This window comes from Oncorhynchus masou, chromosome 1 (assembly GCF_036934945.1).
Source record: "Oncorhynchus masou masou isolate Uvic2021 chromosome 1, UVic_Omas_1.1, whole genome shotgun sequence".
NCBI classification, from domain to species: domain Eukaryota; kingdom Metazoa; phylum Chordata; class Actinopteri; order Salmoniformes; family Salmonidae; genus Oncorhynchus; species Oncorhynchus masou.
In genome coordinates, this window is record NC_088212.1 from 73,454,871 (window position 1) to 73,472,209 (window position 17,339).

A 17,339-nucleotide genomic window follows, 5' to 3' on the forward strand; every position below is an offset into this window, starting at 1 on the left:
TGAGACGGACTCTACAACCCACACAAGTGGCTCAGGTAGTGCAGCTCATCCAGGATGGCACATCAATGCAAGCTATGGCAAGAAGGTTTGCTGTGTCTGTCAGCGTAGTGTCCAGAGCATGAAGGCGCTACCAGGAGACAGGCCAGTACATCAGGAGACGTGGAGGAGGCCGTAGGAGGGCAACGACCCAACAGCAGGACCGCTATCTCCGCCTTTGTGCAAGGAGGAGTAGGAGGAACACTGCCAGAGCCCTGCAAAATGACCTCCAGCAGGCCACAAATGTGCATGTGTCTGCTCAAACGGTCAGAAACAGACTCCATGAGGGTGGTATGAGGGCCCGACGTCCACAGGTGGGGTTTGTGTTTACAGCCCAACACCATGCAGGACATTTGGCATTTGCCAGAGAACACCAAGATTGGCAAATTCGCCACTGGCTCCCTGTGCTCTTCACGGATGAAAGCAGGTTCACATTGAGCACGTGACAGAGTCTGGAGACGCCGTGGAGAACGTCCTGCTGCCTGCAACATCCTCCAGCGTGACCAGTTTGGCGGTAGGTCAGTCATGGTGTGGGGTGGCATTTCTTTGGGGGGCTGCACAGCCCTCCATGTGCTCGCCAGAGGTAGCCTGACTGCCATTAGGTACCGAGATGAGATCCTCAGACCCCTTGTGAGACCATATGCTGGTGCGGCTGGCCCTGGGTTCCTCCTATTGCAAGACAATGCTAGACCTCATGTGGCTGGAGTGTGTCAGCAGTTCCTGCAAGAGGAAGGCATTGATGCTATGGACTGGCCCGCCCGTTCCCCAGACCTGAATCCAATTGAGCACGTCTGGGACATCATGTCTCGCTCCTTCCACTAACACCACGTTGCACCACAGACTGTCCAGGAGTTGGCGGATGCTTTAGTCCAGGTCTGGGAGGAGTTCCCTCAGGAGACCATCCACCACCTCATCACGAGCATGCCCAGGCGTTGTAGGGAGGTCATACAGGCACGTGGAGGCCACACACACTACTGAGCCTCATTTTGACTTGTTTTAAGGACATTACATCAAAGTTGGATCAGCCTGTAGTGTGGTTTTCCACTTTAATTTTGACTCCAAATCCAGACCGCCATGGGTTGATAAATTTGATTTCCATTGATAATTTTTGTGTGATTTTGTTGTCAGGACATTCAACTATGTACAGAAAAAAGTATTTAATAAGATTATTTCAGTCATTCAGATCTAGGATGTGTTATTTTAGTGTTCCCTTTATTTTTTTGAGCAGTGTATATTTCTACACTATGAAATTATGATAATTCCCTTTTATAGTTTAAGAAAAGACTGCCTAAATGTCTGCCTGTTTTGGCGAGATGGCATTTTGGCCTGCCTGGTGACATCACCAAGTGGTAAATTAGTTAATAAGAATGAGTTCCAAACCTCTGCCAATAACAGATAGTTTTCCCTTCCCCATTCAGGCCAACCCCAGACAGTCCTAGAAAACTTATTGCTTGAGAAATTGCTCTTTGCTCAGAAGCTATTTTTGTTTCTTTGTTTTCAATTAAAATTGGTAAAATCACATTAAAGAACTTGTTACCCAGAAATGATTTCATATTTTGATCAAAAATAGCTGCATTGAACTTTTAACCCCTTACACTTGTGGGATTTGGATAGGGATAGAGCTAAATGTAAATGTTTCTTACAGAAAAAGAAAAGAATATGGAAATGTATAGCCATGGTAGAAATTTAAAGGGAACCGTGGAGATTATAGGAAAATTATTAGACGAGAGGTTAGGCCAACCGTTCAGCTGACACGAGACTGAATCCAAACATTTCACTGTTGATTTTATTTGCATTTTTAAATTTACTGTCGTTTTTTTGCCACATTAGTTTTTAACAAAATCCCGAAATTCTCCCTGCAGTAACATGATAAGAATATTCTTGGGAAATTTGAGATGGGTCAAACAAAAGACAAAATCATTAAAAGGTTTGAGTGTGAAGTCTAACTGATGTTTCCAAGTGGCCACACACCTCAAGTGTGCACAGTTCCAAATTAATTTCAATGCAGTTTTACGACTCAGAAGTCCTCAACTATACATTGCTTTTTTGAGCTCTCATAACTGTGCCGTTTAGGAATTAGAGCAAGCATACTTGTAGTTGTTTTATCTGGAATACAGCCCTGCATCCTCGCCTTTACACAATTATTGTTGCTTACACAATCCAAAACTGTCCATTTTTATAAATCACAATTTGGGTCAGGTGGGTGAAATGTGAGAGCTTGTTCTATTGCCAACATGACTAGCAAAATGATAAAAATAGGATCTTAGTGTTAGGTTTTCACAAAGCAGTACAGAGAAACAGGTTGCAATGTTTCATGAGTAAATTCAAATGCGTGGTCCGCTGCAAATGTTTCCACAATACAACAAACCGGCTCATTCTGTTCAGGACAACCAAGGGTATAACACCATGGTATTTTGTAACTGTACATCAAACATAGTAATCATACATGTTGACAATGTATATTACATGAGTTTTATGATATGGAAATGTGAAGTGCACATTGGGACTCATGGGTGTTAGGCTTGCTTCTATGACATCAAAGCAGTATTTATTATAATTCTTAGCATCTCATCTTTCAAAATACATAGAGTCCTTGCAACTTACAGCATTTTCATCACTCAGACAGAACATTTTCTAAAGTTGCCAAATTAGCGGAAGGGATGGGGGCAACTTCTTGTCGTGTGCGGTGCTCAAGTTCGGAACAGCTGTCAGTCAAAACCCATACAGAGCTGTGAAGTGCAGAGCCTGAGATCTGACATCATGTATAGCATGTTCCTGTACAGCCATTACGTTCCAATTTAGGTGCTTATCATGTCCAAATCTGCCATTTTCAACCCAAATGCAGATACAAGTGTAAAGGGCTACCCATTCTTTAACCAGGCAAGTGTACAACAGTAGATTTTGCTGCGCAGTTCATGATGACTTTTCACATTTGCCACAGCCAAATGCTGAGGCACGATTGTGTCTGTTCTATTGATAACTGTGCAGGCTGAGCTGTGATGCCAGTCATGCTGTGTGTTGTGCTGATAACTGGGGGGGTGGCATGGTATTCATGAAGGAGGCGGTGTTGTTGAACATACTGTTGTCTGTCACTCAGGTGCTGAGAAACATAAGAGGAGAGTCTCGCTGCGCCTTCAACCCAATCCATCATCGAAAGGTAAACCTGTCTTTACTCTCCCTCAGGCCTGCTAACCTGGTCATTAATCTAACCGCTTGCCACATGGAATCCTTCATAGTGACAGTCCGAGGGGATCAAATATGTCCATCAAAGTCATCACTCCTGTGGTAAAAGCTCTGTTTCAGCTGTTAATTGTTCATCAGCAATTTAAGTTGTGCTAAAACTGGTTCCAGGATTCACTAGTATAAACTTGGGGTGTTAACAGAGAAGGCTTGTTTCAGAAGACCACAAAGACTGGAATGGTTAAAATAATGAACTGGCAATATTAAACATCCCCACTGTAGTGGTCAAACTGAAGTGCGACCATGAGTAATATTGATCTGTGGATTAAGTGTTTTTTATTGTTTTATTCCCACTGATCACTGGTGTTTAGTGTAACAACTTAGTTTCCCTTCTGCCAACCTCAAGAGATGATGGGACATCAATTGGCACTCCAACTGATTCTTAAGCGAGGAAAAATACAAAAAATAGGCGTTCTGTAAATAAACTACAAAAACTATTCCGACATGAAATAGAATGTAATTTCCAGTTGTTCAGCTATGCGGACTTTCTGGTCTGGAACTAAAGATATTTTGTGAAAATGAAATGATACTTGAGACCCCTTCAGAGAAAAAAAAGGACTGGGAAAACCTTTAGGGAAGTACAATAAGGAAGTATGTGAAATATGGCCGTCCAAATTGTCTGTAATGATATTTTCTGCTGAACAGGTGGTCTACATTTGATTGAAACACTTTGTGGGAAACGTCAGCTACATTTTTAAAGAAAACAACACCAGATGACCACGGCGCAACAGGAAATGGCTTAAAAAACACTTTGTACTAGGGCTGCCACAATTACCGTTTAAAATAAAATAATCCTCATAACAGTTTTAAAACGTGCTTTTTGTGGAACAGCTGACTGAAGACTGGACAGCTGGGCATTTGTGTGGCTGAGTGTTTCTGGGGACTGCCCGACATTTGTGCGGTTGAGTCTGTTTTTGCGTTAACATGGACTTAACATAAGGGTTTATCATAGTCCAAAACCGGCACACATATACACTTCAGTGTTCTAGAATATTGGACCGTTAGCTTTCATACTTTTCTCATTCTCAGTGCAGCTCAAGCAGTTTCTCCAATTGTCAACACATTCAAATGAATAGAGGATGCGTACCGGAGACGCGTTGGTTGGGAATTGTAGGAAGGTGTGTGTTCGGGCTTTGTGTCCCCTGCAGATGGTGGTCTCAGAGCCAGGTAGCTATGTCACAATGGGACACTGGACTATCACTTCTGTGTATGATTTAGGCTTTTGATATGAAATAAGATCTTGTCCAAATCATGTTACCTGTTCGTGTGAAATCTTTGTTTTTTTTCTGTGTTTGTGTAACTAGCATCAGAGCTTGAGTATGGAAATCCTCCCTCCAACCTTTTTATTACTGCACCATCTCTAAGTGGATACGAGGGCAGGTCACCACACATGACCTCTCAATAGGTTTCTGCAGCCCGCCAGTCCAATGCCTTGTACCCATCCCTTTATCTCCCTTCAGCACAGGATGGCCCACACAATTTCAATCACTCTTCTCTATCTCTCCTGCAACCTCGTTCTGTGCCAGTCTTACTTGTTCCTGCTCGATCACTCTCTCCCTCCTTGCCCCCCTCCCCCTTTCCTCCATATCTTGTACTCAGTCAATCCAGCATCCAGCCCTCCCAACCCAGGCTGCTCAAACCTCATTCATGAAAATGCAAATTCACTGCAGTGAAAAGAAGGTAGGCAAGGCAAGCGTAAAACGCCCCTGCCCCGTCAGCAAGAACAGCAGCAGGCTATAAAGAGGGAGGCAGCAGCCAAGCGACCCTAATACGGCGCTGTCTCCACCAGAAATAGCACCTCATGCATGTATTAATCCTACAAGCCAAAAATATGTGATTGAAAGAACTTGGCTGCCATTTATTGCCGGGCCAGATCTCCGTCAGAGAAGCAGTAGCATTTATCACTGTCCCCTCATCCTGCCTTGCTATCTGAGCTGTGACTCAAATTTCCTAAATATTGCATTCTTCTCTTCACATGAATAAATAGGTCCATTAATCTTCCATATCTCCCCCTCCCTTTTATGATACGCAAATATGTTGTTAAAAATGTGAGCATTGTCACTTAAAAGCTTCTACATTAAACAATTTAGTTGGTTGTTCTATCTTGTCTGTGGAGGGGTGGGGTTAGAGTAGGCAAATTGATATGTCAAATCCACTACCACACAGCTCACATTTCTGGGAATTGCCTCCTCCTCAGTAAAATGTAGTAGGTAGGAAGTGGCGTCACAGGGCTGTGGTCAGCAGCATGTAAATGATGCAGCCACAGTGTCTCACTGCAACAAGTGAGTCTGCCTCCTCGTGCTCTGATGCAACGTGCTCTCCACTTTACTCTTACACACCAGCTTTTATACTCGAACAACCCTGCTAACGTTCTTTTGGTGACATAATCCTCAATCTCGGCCAGGTTTTTATCATAGTCTTCCTATTCTCGTAAAACATTGTATTTATTCATGTTAATACATTTAAGGCTCTTATTACATAATTAAATCCCAAAATTCTATTTATAACATTTAGGCCGGTTAATGGAAGACCCATATATATTAAAACGACTTTGGTGTATATTAAAAATTAATTGTGTAGCCTATATCAATTTTTCCCATTTAATCAGTTGTATGTAAAGTTAGTTGTATCTAAGTTAGTCTTGATCAAATGACCAATAATTAACAGTATGTAGTGTGTATGACTCATCCTCACTGATGACTAATATGGTGATCCATTCAGTGTAGCTGTATCCTTTATACGACAGGTTGCTAAGCGTGTGAGTCATCCATTATGGCTAGTGATTGTGAACCACTTATACCATGAAATAATTTAGGACTAATCATAGGATATGTCCACTCCTGCTTTGTCGGCCATAAGTTGTTTTCCCTCGTTCCTTGCTTTGTGTTCCATAAGGATTTTATGTGGCCTTGTTATGTTTACATGATTGGTTAAAGGTCCAATGCAGCAGATTTTATCTCCATATCAATTCATTTCTGGATAACAATTAAGTAATCTTACCGTGATTGTATTCCATAAACATTGTCAAAAAGAAGCAAAAATAGCTTCTTAGCGAAGAGCAATTTCTCAAGCAAGAATTGTTCTAAGACTGTCTGGGGAGGGGAAAACTGAAAATTAGCTGTTATTGGCAGAATGGTTTGGAACTCTCTTATTGGTCTATTAAGTAGTTTGCCGCCTGGCGATGTCACAGGGCAGGCCAAAACTCCATCACACCAAAACAGGCTTAAATTTCAGTATTTTCAAACAGCTCTTATTAAACAGTTATTCCAACCACATAGTGTGGAAATATACACTGAGTTTACAAAACTGTATGAACACTGACCAGGTGAATCCAGGTGTAAGATATTGAATCCACTTCCTTATTGAATCCACTTCAATCACTGTAGATGAATGGGAGGAGACCGGTTAAAGAAGAATTTATGAGACAATTGAGACATGGCTTGTGTATGTGTGCCATTGGGGGTCAATAGGCAAGATAAAAGATTTGAAGTGGCAGTGGTCTAAGGCACTACATTGCAGTGCTAGCTGTGCCACTAGAGATTCTGGGTTTGGGTCCAGGCTCTGTCGTAGCCGGCCACGACCAGGAGACTCATGGGGAGGCGCACAATTGGCCCAGCGTCGTCCGGGTTAGGGGAGGGTTTGGTCGGCAGTGATGTCCTTGTCCCATTGCGTACTAGCGACTCCTGGTGCGGGCCAGACGCAGTACACACTGAAAATCGTGTTTTTGACTGCACTGGGCCTTTAAGTCTTGGTTTCTTTGAAACATCAAATTATATTTTTCTTTTGCCTTACTCGATTTGATTCATTTTCTTCTTTCTCCTACTTAGCCATATTCAATGTCACAGTAGCTGGGCTTGTCGGGACTGGTGAAACTCAATTTGTGGGCATGAATGTGTCCCGGCCCTTTCTCCCTTACACCTCTGATTAATGTCTGCACTGTGTAAAGGTCACCAAGTTCACTTTCTTTGGCTACCTCTACATTTCTCCAACTGCCAAAAGATGAGAACCCTTATTAGGCCTACTGCAGACATGGACTTCTCCTTTCAGTATTTTACAGAGAGGTTATTCCTTCATCTTTCAATGGTAGTGATACGCTGTGTCTTATTTTTATACCGGCGCCAACTAAGATCTATTCAGATGTGATTGATTTTCTTAAAATATGATTATGGTGCTCTAACACAGATGGTAAGGCCATGCAGGGGTCAAAGTTCTCAGGAGGGTGATTATTTTGGATATAAAATAACACTCCAGACCACATGAATGTCTAAGACTAGATAGAATGTATGTAGAAATTGTAATGGACATACAGTTGAAGTTGGAAGTTTACATACACCTTCGCCAAATAAATTAGTTTTTCACAATTCCTAAAATTTAATCCTAGTAAAAAAATAATTGTTTGAGGTCATTTAGGATCACCACATTATTTTAAGAATGTGAAATGTCAGAATAATAGTAGAGAGAATTATATATTTCAGCTTTTATTTCTTTCATCACATTTTCAGTGGGTCAGAAGTTTACATACACTCAATTGGTATTTGGTAGCATTTCCTTTAAATTGTTTAACTTGGGTCAAACGTTTCGGGTAGCCTTCCACAAGCTTCCCACAATAAGTTGGGTGAATTTTGGCCCATTCCTCCTGACAGAGCTGGTGGAACGGAGTCAGGTTTGCAGGCTTCCTTGCTCGCACACGCTTTTTCAGTTCTGCCCACACATTTTCTATAGGATTGAGGTCAGGGCTTTGTGATGGCCACTTCAATACCTTGACTTTGTTGTCCTTAAGCCATTTTGCCACAACTTTGGTAGTATGCCCTTGTCATTGTCCATTTGGAAGACCCATTTGCGACCAAGCTTTAACTTTCTGACGGATGTCTTGAGATGTTGCTTCAATATATCCACCTAATTTTCCTCCATCATGATGCCATCTATTTTGTGAAGTGCACCAGCCCCTCGTGCAGCAAAGCACCCCAACAATATGATGCTGCCACCCCCGTGCTTCACGGTTGGGATGGTGTTCTTCGGCTTGCAAGCCTCCCCTTTTTTCCTCCAAACATAACGATGGTCATTATGGCCAAACAGTTCTATTTTTGTTTCATCAGACCAGAGGACATTTCTCCAAAAAAGTTTGATCTTTGTCCCCTTGTGCAGTTGCAAACCGTGGTCTGGCTTTTTTATGGCGGTTTTGGAGCAGTGGCTTCTTCCTTGCTGAGCAGCCTTTCAGATTATGTCGATATAGGACTCATTTCACTCTGGATATAAATATTTTTGTACCTGTTTCCTCCAGCAGCTTCACAGGGTCCTTTGCTGCTGTTCTGGGATTGATTTGCACTTTTCGCACCAAAGTACGTTCATCTCTAGGAGACAGAACACGACTCCTTCCTGAGTGGTATGATGGCTGCATGGTCCTATGGTGTTTATACTTGCGTACTGTTGTTTGTACAGATGAACATGGTACCTTCAGGCATTTGGAAATTACTCCCAAGGATGAACCAGACTTGTGGAGGTCTACAATTTGTTTTCTTGGCTGATTTCTTTTGATTTTCCCATGATGTCAAGCAAAGAGGCACTGAGTTTGAAGGTAGGCCTTGAAATACATCCACAGGTACACCTCCAATTTACTCAAATGATGTCAATTAGCCTACCAGAAGCTTCTAAAGCCATGACATAATTTTCTTGAATTTTCCAAGCTGTTTATAGGCACAGTCAACTTAGTGTAACTTCTGACCCACTGGAATTGTGATAGTGAAATAATCTGTCTGTAAACAAATGTTGGAAAAATGACTTGTGTCATGCACAAAGTAGATGTCTTAACCGACTTGCCGAAACTATAGTTTGTGAATGAGAAATTTGTGGAGTGATTGAAAAATGTGTTTTAATTACTCCAACCTAAATGTATGTAAACTTCCAACTTCAACTGTATGTACCCCTATTTATTTATTTATTTCTTGTTGCAGGTATGCTCATGCCACCATGAATCCCTCTAGTGGTTTTGTGTTTATTTTGACAGTCTTGGGGGCAGCTAACAATGCATCTACCCAATAAATGCATTCATAAGTAATGGTGCCTGTGTATAGTAGTGGATACACAGGTCACAGAGGTTTCGTTAGGCAAATGGAACAATTGTAGTGCTTTGTAATACAGAGCTGGAAATAAAACTAGCTCTCTTGTCTAAGGCACGTTCAGAGGGGGTGAGTTGTAGAGTGGTTGATGTTTGTGGAGTGTTTGAAAAACAAGTTTTAATGACTCCAACCTAAGTGTATGTGATCTTCCGACTTCAACTGTATCTATTTTCAAATAATTGCTCTTTTTCATGACCGTAAATCGATTTAGATAAACAAATCGGTCATTAAAAAATCTGTGCTGCCCTCTGTTGAATTTTGAAATCCCGATGTGGACCTCGAGCCAAAACGTTTACCATGGGATTTATAAAAATAAAAAAAACTTTAATCCCTGGGCCATGTATGACATTTCTATGGCAAACAACTGGAATGTTGTTAGCGAATACCCACATGCTGAAGCCGACAGCCTACTGTGATTTAGACTGGATAATGCATTCTTATCTTGCACTTGAGATCAAACTAGTAAACCAAGTAGCAAGGCCTCACCAACCACTAACAGAAAAAGTGTTCTGGCTGAACAGAATGAACCCTGGACCCTGTTCAGGGAGAAGCAAGTTTATAGAACGCTCCCATATAAATGTGTGTAGAACAGATGTGACTGTTTGTCAAGTAAAATATGGAACTCTTTATGTTTTATATCCGCAACATTCCAAAGGTCTTAACACAGTGAATACATTCAAGGTGTATGCACTTCCATGTAAGTGCTTGGTGGAGGATGTTTCTAAATTACTTTACAGGATTTTTTATTTTTCAAATGTTTTAATAGAAGTCAGGGTTCAAATCAAAATCAAATCAAATTTATTCATATATACCTTCGTACATCAGCTGATATCTCAAAGTGCTGTACAGAAACCCAGCCTAAAACCCCAAACAGCAAGCAATGCAGGTGTAGAAGCACGGTGGCTAGGAAAAACTCCCTAGGAAGAAACCTAGAGAGGAACCAGGCGATGTGGGGTGGCCAGTCCTCTTCTGGCTGTGCCAGGTGGAGATTATAACAGAACATGGCCAAGATGTTCAAATGTTCATAAATGACCAGCATGGTCCAATAATAATAAGGCAGAACAGTTGAAACTGGAGCAGCAGCACGGCCAGGTGGACTGGGGACAGCAAGGAGTCATCATGTCAGGTAGTCCTGAGGCATGGTCCTAGGGCTCAGGTCCTCCGAGAGAGAGAAAGAAGGAGAGAATGAGAGAGAGCACACTTAAATTCACACAGGACACCGAATAGGACAGAAGAAGTACTTCAGATATAGCAAACTGACCCGAGCCCACCGACACATAAACTACTGCAGCATAAATACTGGAGGCTGAGACAGGAGGGGTCAGGAGACACTGTAGCCCCATCCGAGGACACCCCCGGACAGGGCCAAACAGGAAGGATAAAACCCCACCCACTTTGCCAAAGCACAGCCCCCACACCACTAGAGGGATATCTTCAACCACCAATTTACCATGCTGAGACAAAGCTGAGTATAGCCCACAAAGATCTGGGGGGGGCAACCCTGACAGGATGATCACATCAGTGACTCAACCCACTCAGGTGACGCACCCCTCCCAGGGACGGTATGAGAGAGCCCCAGTAAGCCAGTGACTCTGTAATAGGATTAGAGGCGGAGAATCACAGTAGAAAGAGGGGAACCGGGCCAGGCAGAGACAGCAAGGGCGGTTCGTTGCTCCAGAGCCTTTCCGTTCACCTTCCCACTCCTGGGCCAGACTACACTCAATCATATGACCCACTGAAGAGATGAGTCTTCAGTAAAGACTTAAAGGTTGAGACCGAGTCTGTGTCTCTCACATGGGTAGGCAGACCGTTCCATAAAAATTGAGCTCTATAGGAGAAAGCCCTGCCTCCAGCTGTTTGCTTAGAAATTCTAGGGACAATTAGGAGGCCTGCACTTGTGACCGTAGCGTACGTGTATGTATGTACGGCAGGACCAAATCAGAGAAATAGGTAGGAGCAAGCCCATGTAATTCTTTTTAGGTTAGCAGTAAAACCTTGAAATCAGCCCTTGCTTTGACAGGAAGCCAGTGTAGAGAGGCTAGCACTGGAGTAATATGATCAAATGTTTTGGTTCTAGCCAGGATTCTAGCAGCCGTATTTAGCACTAACTGAAGTTTATTTAGTGCTTTATCCGGGTAGCCGAAAAGTAGAGCATTGCAGTAGTCTAACCTAGAAGTGACAAAAGCATGGATTAATTTTTCTGCATCATTTTTGGACAGAAAGTTTCTGATTTTTGTAATGTTACGTAGATGGAAAAAAGCTCTCCTTGAGATGGTCTTGATATGTTCTTCAAAAGAGAGATCAGGGTCCAGAGTAACGCCAAGGTCCTTCACAGTTTTATTTGAGACGACTGTACAACAATTAAGATTAATTGTCAGATTCAACAGAAAATCTCTTTGTTTCTTGGGACCTAGAACAAGCATCTCTGTTTTGTCCGAGCTTAAAAGTAGAAAGTCTGAAACACATGCGTCTAGCGAGGGCAATTTTGGGGCTTCACCATGTTTCATTGAAATGTACAGCTGTGTGTCATCCAAATAGCAGTGAAAGTTAACATTATGTTTTCAAATGACATCCCCAAGAGGTAAAGTATATAGTGAAAACAATAGTGGTCCTAAAACGGAACCTTGAGGAACACCGAAATGTACAGTTGATTTGTCAGAGGACAAACTATTCACAGAGACAAACTGATATCTTTCCGACAGATAAGATCTAAACCAGGCCAGAACTTGTCCGTGTAGACCAATTTGGGTTTCCAATCTCTCCAAAAGAAAGTGGTGATCGATGGTATCAAAAGCAGCACTAAGGTCTAGGAGCACGAGGACAGATGCAGAGCCTCGGTCTGATGCCATTTAAAAGGTCATTTGCCACCTTCACAAGTGCAGTCTCAGTGCTATGATGGGGTCTAAAACCAGACTGAAGCATTTCGTATACATTGTTTGTCTTCAGGAAGGCAGTGAGTTGCTGCGCAACAGCCTTTTCTAAAAATTTTGAGAAGAATGGAAGATTCGATATAGGCCGATTTAGTTTTTATATTTTCTGGGTCGAGGCTTTATTACTGCCACTTTTAGTGAGTTTGGTACACATCCGGTGGATAGAGAGACGTTTATTATGTTCAAAATAGGTGGGCCAAGCACAGGAAGCAGCTCTTTCAGTAGTTTAGTTGGAATAAGGTCCAGTATGCAGCTTGAAGATTTAGAGGCCATGATTATTTTCATCATTGTGTCAAGAGATATAGTACTAAAACACTTGAGCGTCTCTCTTGATCCTAGGTCCTGGCAGAGTTGTGCAGACTCAGGACAACTGAGCTTTGAAGGAATACGCAGATTTAAAGAGGAGTCCGTAATTTGCTCTCTAATAATCATGATATTTTCCTCAAAGAAGTTCATGAATTTATCACTGCTAAAGTGAAAGCCATCCTCTCTTGGGGAATGCTGCTTTTTAGTTAGCTTTGCGACAGTATCAAAAAGGAATTTCGGATTGTTCTTATTTTCCTCAATTAAGTTAGAAAAATAGGATGATCGAGCAGCAGTAAGGGCTCTTCGGTACTGTCTTTCCAAGCTAGTCGGAAGACTTCCAGTTTGGTGTGGCGCCATTTCCGTTCCAATTTTCTGGAAGCTTGCATCAGAGCTCGGGTATTTTCTGTGTACCAGGGAGCTAGTTTCTTATGAGAAATGTTTTTAGTTTTTAGGGGTGCAACTGCATCTAGGGTATTGCGCAAGGTTAAATTGAGTTCCTCAGTTAGGTGGTTAACATGTTTTTGTCCTCTGGCGTCCTTGGGTAGACAGAGGGAATCTGGAAGGACATCAAGGAATCTTTGTGTTGTCTGTGAATTTATAACACGACTTTTGATGTTCCTTGGTTGGGGTCTGAGCAGATTATTTGTTGCAATTGCAAACATAATAAAATGGTGGTCTGATAGTCCAGGATTATGAGGAAAAACATTAAGATCCACAACATTTATTCCATGGGACAAAACTAGGTCCAGAGTATGACTGTGACAGTGAGTAGGTCCAGAGACATGTTGGACAAAACCCACTGAGTCGATGATGGCTCCGAAAGCCTTTTGGAGTGGGTCTGTGGACTTTTCCATGTGAATATTAAAGTCACCAAAGATTAGAATATTATCTGCTATGACTACAAGATCCGATAGGAATTCAGGGACCTCAATGAGGAACGCTGTATATGGCCCAGGAGGCCTGTAAACAGTAGCTATAAAAAGTGATTGAGTAGGCTGCATAGATTTCATGACTAGAAGCTCAAAAGACGAAAACTTTTCTTTTTGTCTTTTTTTTTTGTAAATTGACATTTGCTATCGTAAATGTTAGCAACACCTCCGCCTTTTGCGGGATGCACGGGGGATACGGTCACTAGTGTAGCCAGGAGGTGAGGCCTCATTTAACACAGTAAATTCATCAGGCTTAAGCCATGTTTCAGTCAGGCCAATCACATCAAGATTATGATCAGTGATTAGTTCATTGACTATAATTGCCTTTGAAGTAAGGGATCTAACATTAAGTAGCCCTATTTTGAGATGTGAGGTATCATGATCTCTTTCAATAATGACAGGAATGGAGGAGGTCTTTATCCTAGTGAGATTGCTAAGGCGAACACCGCCATGTTTAGTTTTTCCCAACCTAGGTCGAGGCACAGACACGGTCTCAATGGTGATAGCTGAGCTGACTACACTGACTGTGCTAGTGGCAGACTCCACTATGCTGGCAGGCTGGCTAACAGCCTGCTGCCTGGCCTGCACCCTATTTCATTGTGGGTTGAGGTCAATTCCATTTGACCTCTCTCAATTCAATAAGTGATATGTAGAGCTATGCCTAAATTGAAAAATTATCTAATTGTCAATTCGCAGTGCATGGATTGGACTGTATTGAAATGGAATTTACCTTGATGAAGTGTGTTGTGTAACTTGATAGCAATTTATTTTTATCATGCATAGGCCAAAATTTGTTAGGTTCTTTGTGGCTTCTTCATAAAAAATAAATCATATTGATGTTGTTTTCTAGGCCCAGCAGCCCAGGTGACAGTGATGGAACCCATTCCCAAGAAACATACCAGGAGGAAGCTGGCAGTGTCTCCACCAAACCCTGGGAGTGTTGTCTCCGCCTCAGCGCAGGTTCCCATGGTCCTCCAGGAGGTTTTAAGACAGGAGGAGATGTTTCCACTGCTCTACACTCCAGATGCCAGTGGTACACTCAACAGGCCTTCACTTCTGCCTCTCCAGCACTATGCAGTCAATGACCCCAACATGACATTTGACATTGAAGATGAAGACAATGAATTAGCTCTTGCCAACGCTACCGTCGTCCTTTACCAATGTAGCCCCAATCATCAAGCGGTGTCTTCGTGCCCCTTGAGTCCAAGCCAACAGCAGGCTCCCTGAGCCAATGACATGAGCAAACCCCCCAAAAGGTGGGTGTGGTATTGTCGAAGATGGTCATCATACTCCGTCATTTCAACAGTCCAGTTTAATATTAGCTGCTGAACAATGTAAAACAGTGCGTACATTCATAGATTAAGACATTCTCAGTGTATATATATTTTTTTTTTTTGCCTCTATTACTATTACAACAATTCTCATTTTTATTTTACACATTTTGTCCCAGGTGACAGAAATTGTATTATGGTTTGAGCCCCTCCAAGTACTTACTTCTAAACGTTGAGCTGCCTTGTCTCTTAAGTTTTAGGTACGAGCAAGTGGCAGTGAGAGAGCTCAGAATTGTCTAACGTATCAGAGTGCGGTACTCATTCCAGTCTGTTTATTTGATTTGGTCACATGTAAGAGACTGTTCAAATATTGAGAAGGAAATTGCCTGACTTGTTGTTTCCCGCAGACTGGAGATACCGTCTCTGTTGGACATCCGACATGGCAAGACCTACATGGCCATGACTTCGGCTGTGCAGGGCAAACGCAAAATGAATTGGTAAGTGTGGTTGTGACATACTCAAAATACATGTTTCTTAGTGAAGGATCAGGGAAGGAAGTGTTGTGCTGCTCAGATATTAACACATTTCATCTCTTGTGTTTCCATCTCCCTCTGTAGCAGCAGCAGAGAGCAGGAAATCCTTTCAGCACCCAAGCACATAAAGCAGGACCCCACAGTAGTAGCAAGACCACTAAGAGTGCGTCTTTTTGTTGGTGAGTACAACAATACCAGTATTTCTCCCCTGAAGTGACCCAGGGAAAGAGTGTAGCTTGCTTTCATTCGCTATTTATAAAAATACATGAAATGTGTGGCTATTTCCCCCTCTAAAATCCCCATGTTCATTCCAGTTAGTGGTGCTTACACTCAGAGCTCATGCCTACATCTCTCAGCTGCAACACAAAGTTCAGAGCAGGGCCAGGCCAGAAAATGCTTTTTTTATATGCCTGTTATGAAGGACACTTGCTTTTAGAAAACCAAGCTGTTTTTAATCTACAATGGAGCTTGTCTGCCTGTTAATTATGGCACTTATTATTTTTATTTTAAGGATTTTGTTTGGCTTTTGGACAAAACTGCAGAATTTGGTTTCTCATCCGATTGCATACTTTTAGTGTGATGTGTATTAGACAGCAATTTGTTTTATTGTTCGATATATGTATGTTCAGTAATCTAATAAATAACTTATTTTTTAATAATGGGATTTTTCACACTGCAAAGGAAAAATTCCATTTGAAGCTCTCCATACAGACGGGGGTTCTATCTAAGCATTGTGTTTCTCCTTAGGGTCAGAGGAGAACAAGCCCAGAAGAGTTATGAGGAGTGTTTCTGAGGGGAATCTTCACCTCATGGATGTTCAGAGGAAAAAGTCCATATTCTATAAAACCTCCCAGAAATTCAAGAGTGTGACAAAGAGGATGTGAGGCCTGCTTTTGACCAGATGTTGCTGACGTCATGTAGAAATTAGGGAATCGTCTTTAGATGTGGAGAGAGAAATGAAATCCTATGGATTTTTTGGATAGGTTTTGCTTGAATTGTGTATGATTCTGTACTTGTTCTTAGTTTTATTTTATGTTTTTACATTTTTATTTCCTACATTAACATTTTGTTGTACAGATAATTTGCTATTGTTATTTAGTAATAAAATGTTTAGTTAACTAGTAAAGTATGTGGTTGGTTTTTGACATGAATAATTCAACCTGTCCAATAATTTTTTCTCAAATGGTTATTTTCTGGGCTTTTCCCTGTTTAGTATACATATATTTCCTTTCAATGTAAAATTGAACAGAAGGGGTAGATTGAGTTATCAGACATGCAGTTTTACTGTCGAGTCATGTGAATGCTGTTGAAATGGAGACTTGTGATGTTTGTTCATTCTGCTTGTAACCCATCTGTATAGGGAAACTCATTCACCTGTGGAACTTTTTTCACTGTTCAATATCAGGCTACACATCATAAACATAAATGTAGGGCTCATTAAATATTAGGTCAGAATGTTGAACAACTCACTGAGAGCTGTATTGAGCCCCATCTAGTTGCCGCTCTTAAGTAAATACATTTGTTTTCGACCAGCTCTCAGTGAGTTGGATAGGTGTTGTACATGCACTTTGATACCAGCTTCAATGAAAAAATCTGACCTACATTATGTCTGGAAAGAAGCCAACTCATCACTTTAAATTCAGTCTTTCAGTTGCACAGCATCCAATGTGATCTTTATTTTTAGCCAGGAAGTTAATACCAGGTGCACAGATGGGGAGTCTACCTGTGCTGAGCACGTGCCCTCCCAAACGCTGAGTGCCCTGTTGGGTGGTGGTATACAGTGTCTTCAGGAAGTATTCACACACCTGAATTTTATACATAAATTTAGATTTTCTGTCACTGGTCTACACACAATATCCCCTAATGTCAAAAAGGAATTATGTTTTTAGAAATGTTTACAAATTGAATTAATGAAAAGCTCATGTCTTGTTATGGCAAACCTAAATAAGTTCACAAGTAAAAATGTGCTTAATAGTTG

The 17,339-nt window shown here is 41.7% G+C and overlaps 1 pseudogene; it reads left to right on the plus strand.

The window, feature by feature from the left end:
• LOC135550269 (kinesin-like protein KIF18A) overlaps positions 1-16,487 on the plus strand; it is a 29,551-nt pseudogene extending 13,064 nt beyond the window's left edge.
• Positions 16,488-17,339: the final 852 nt, after the last annotated feature.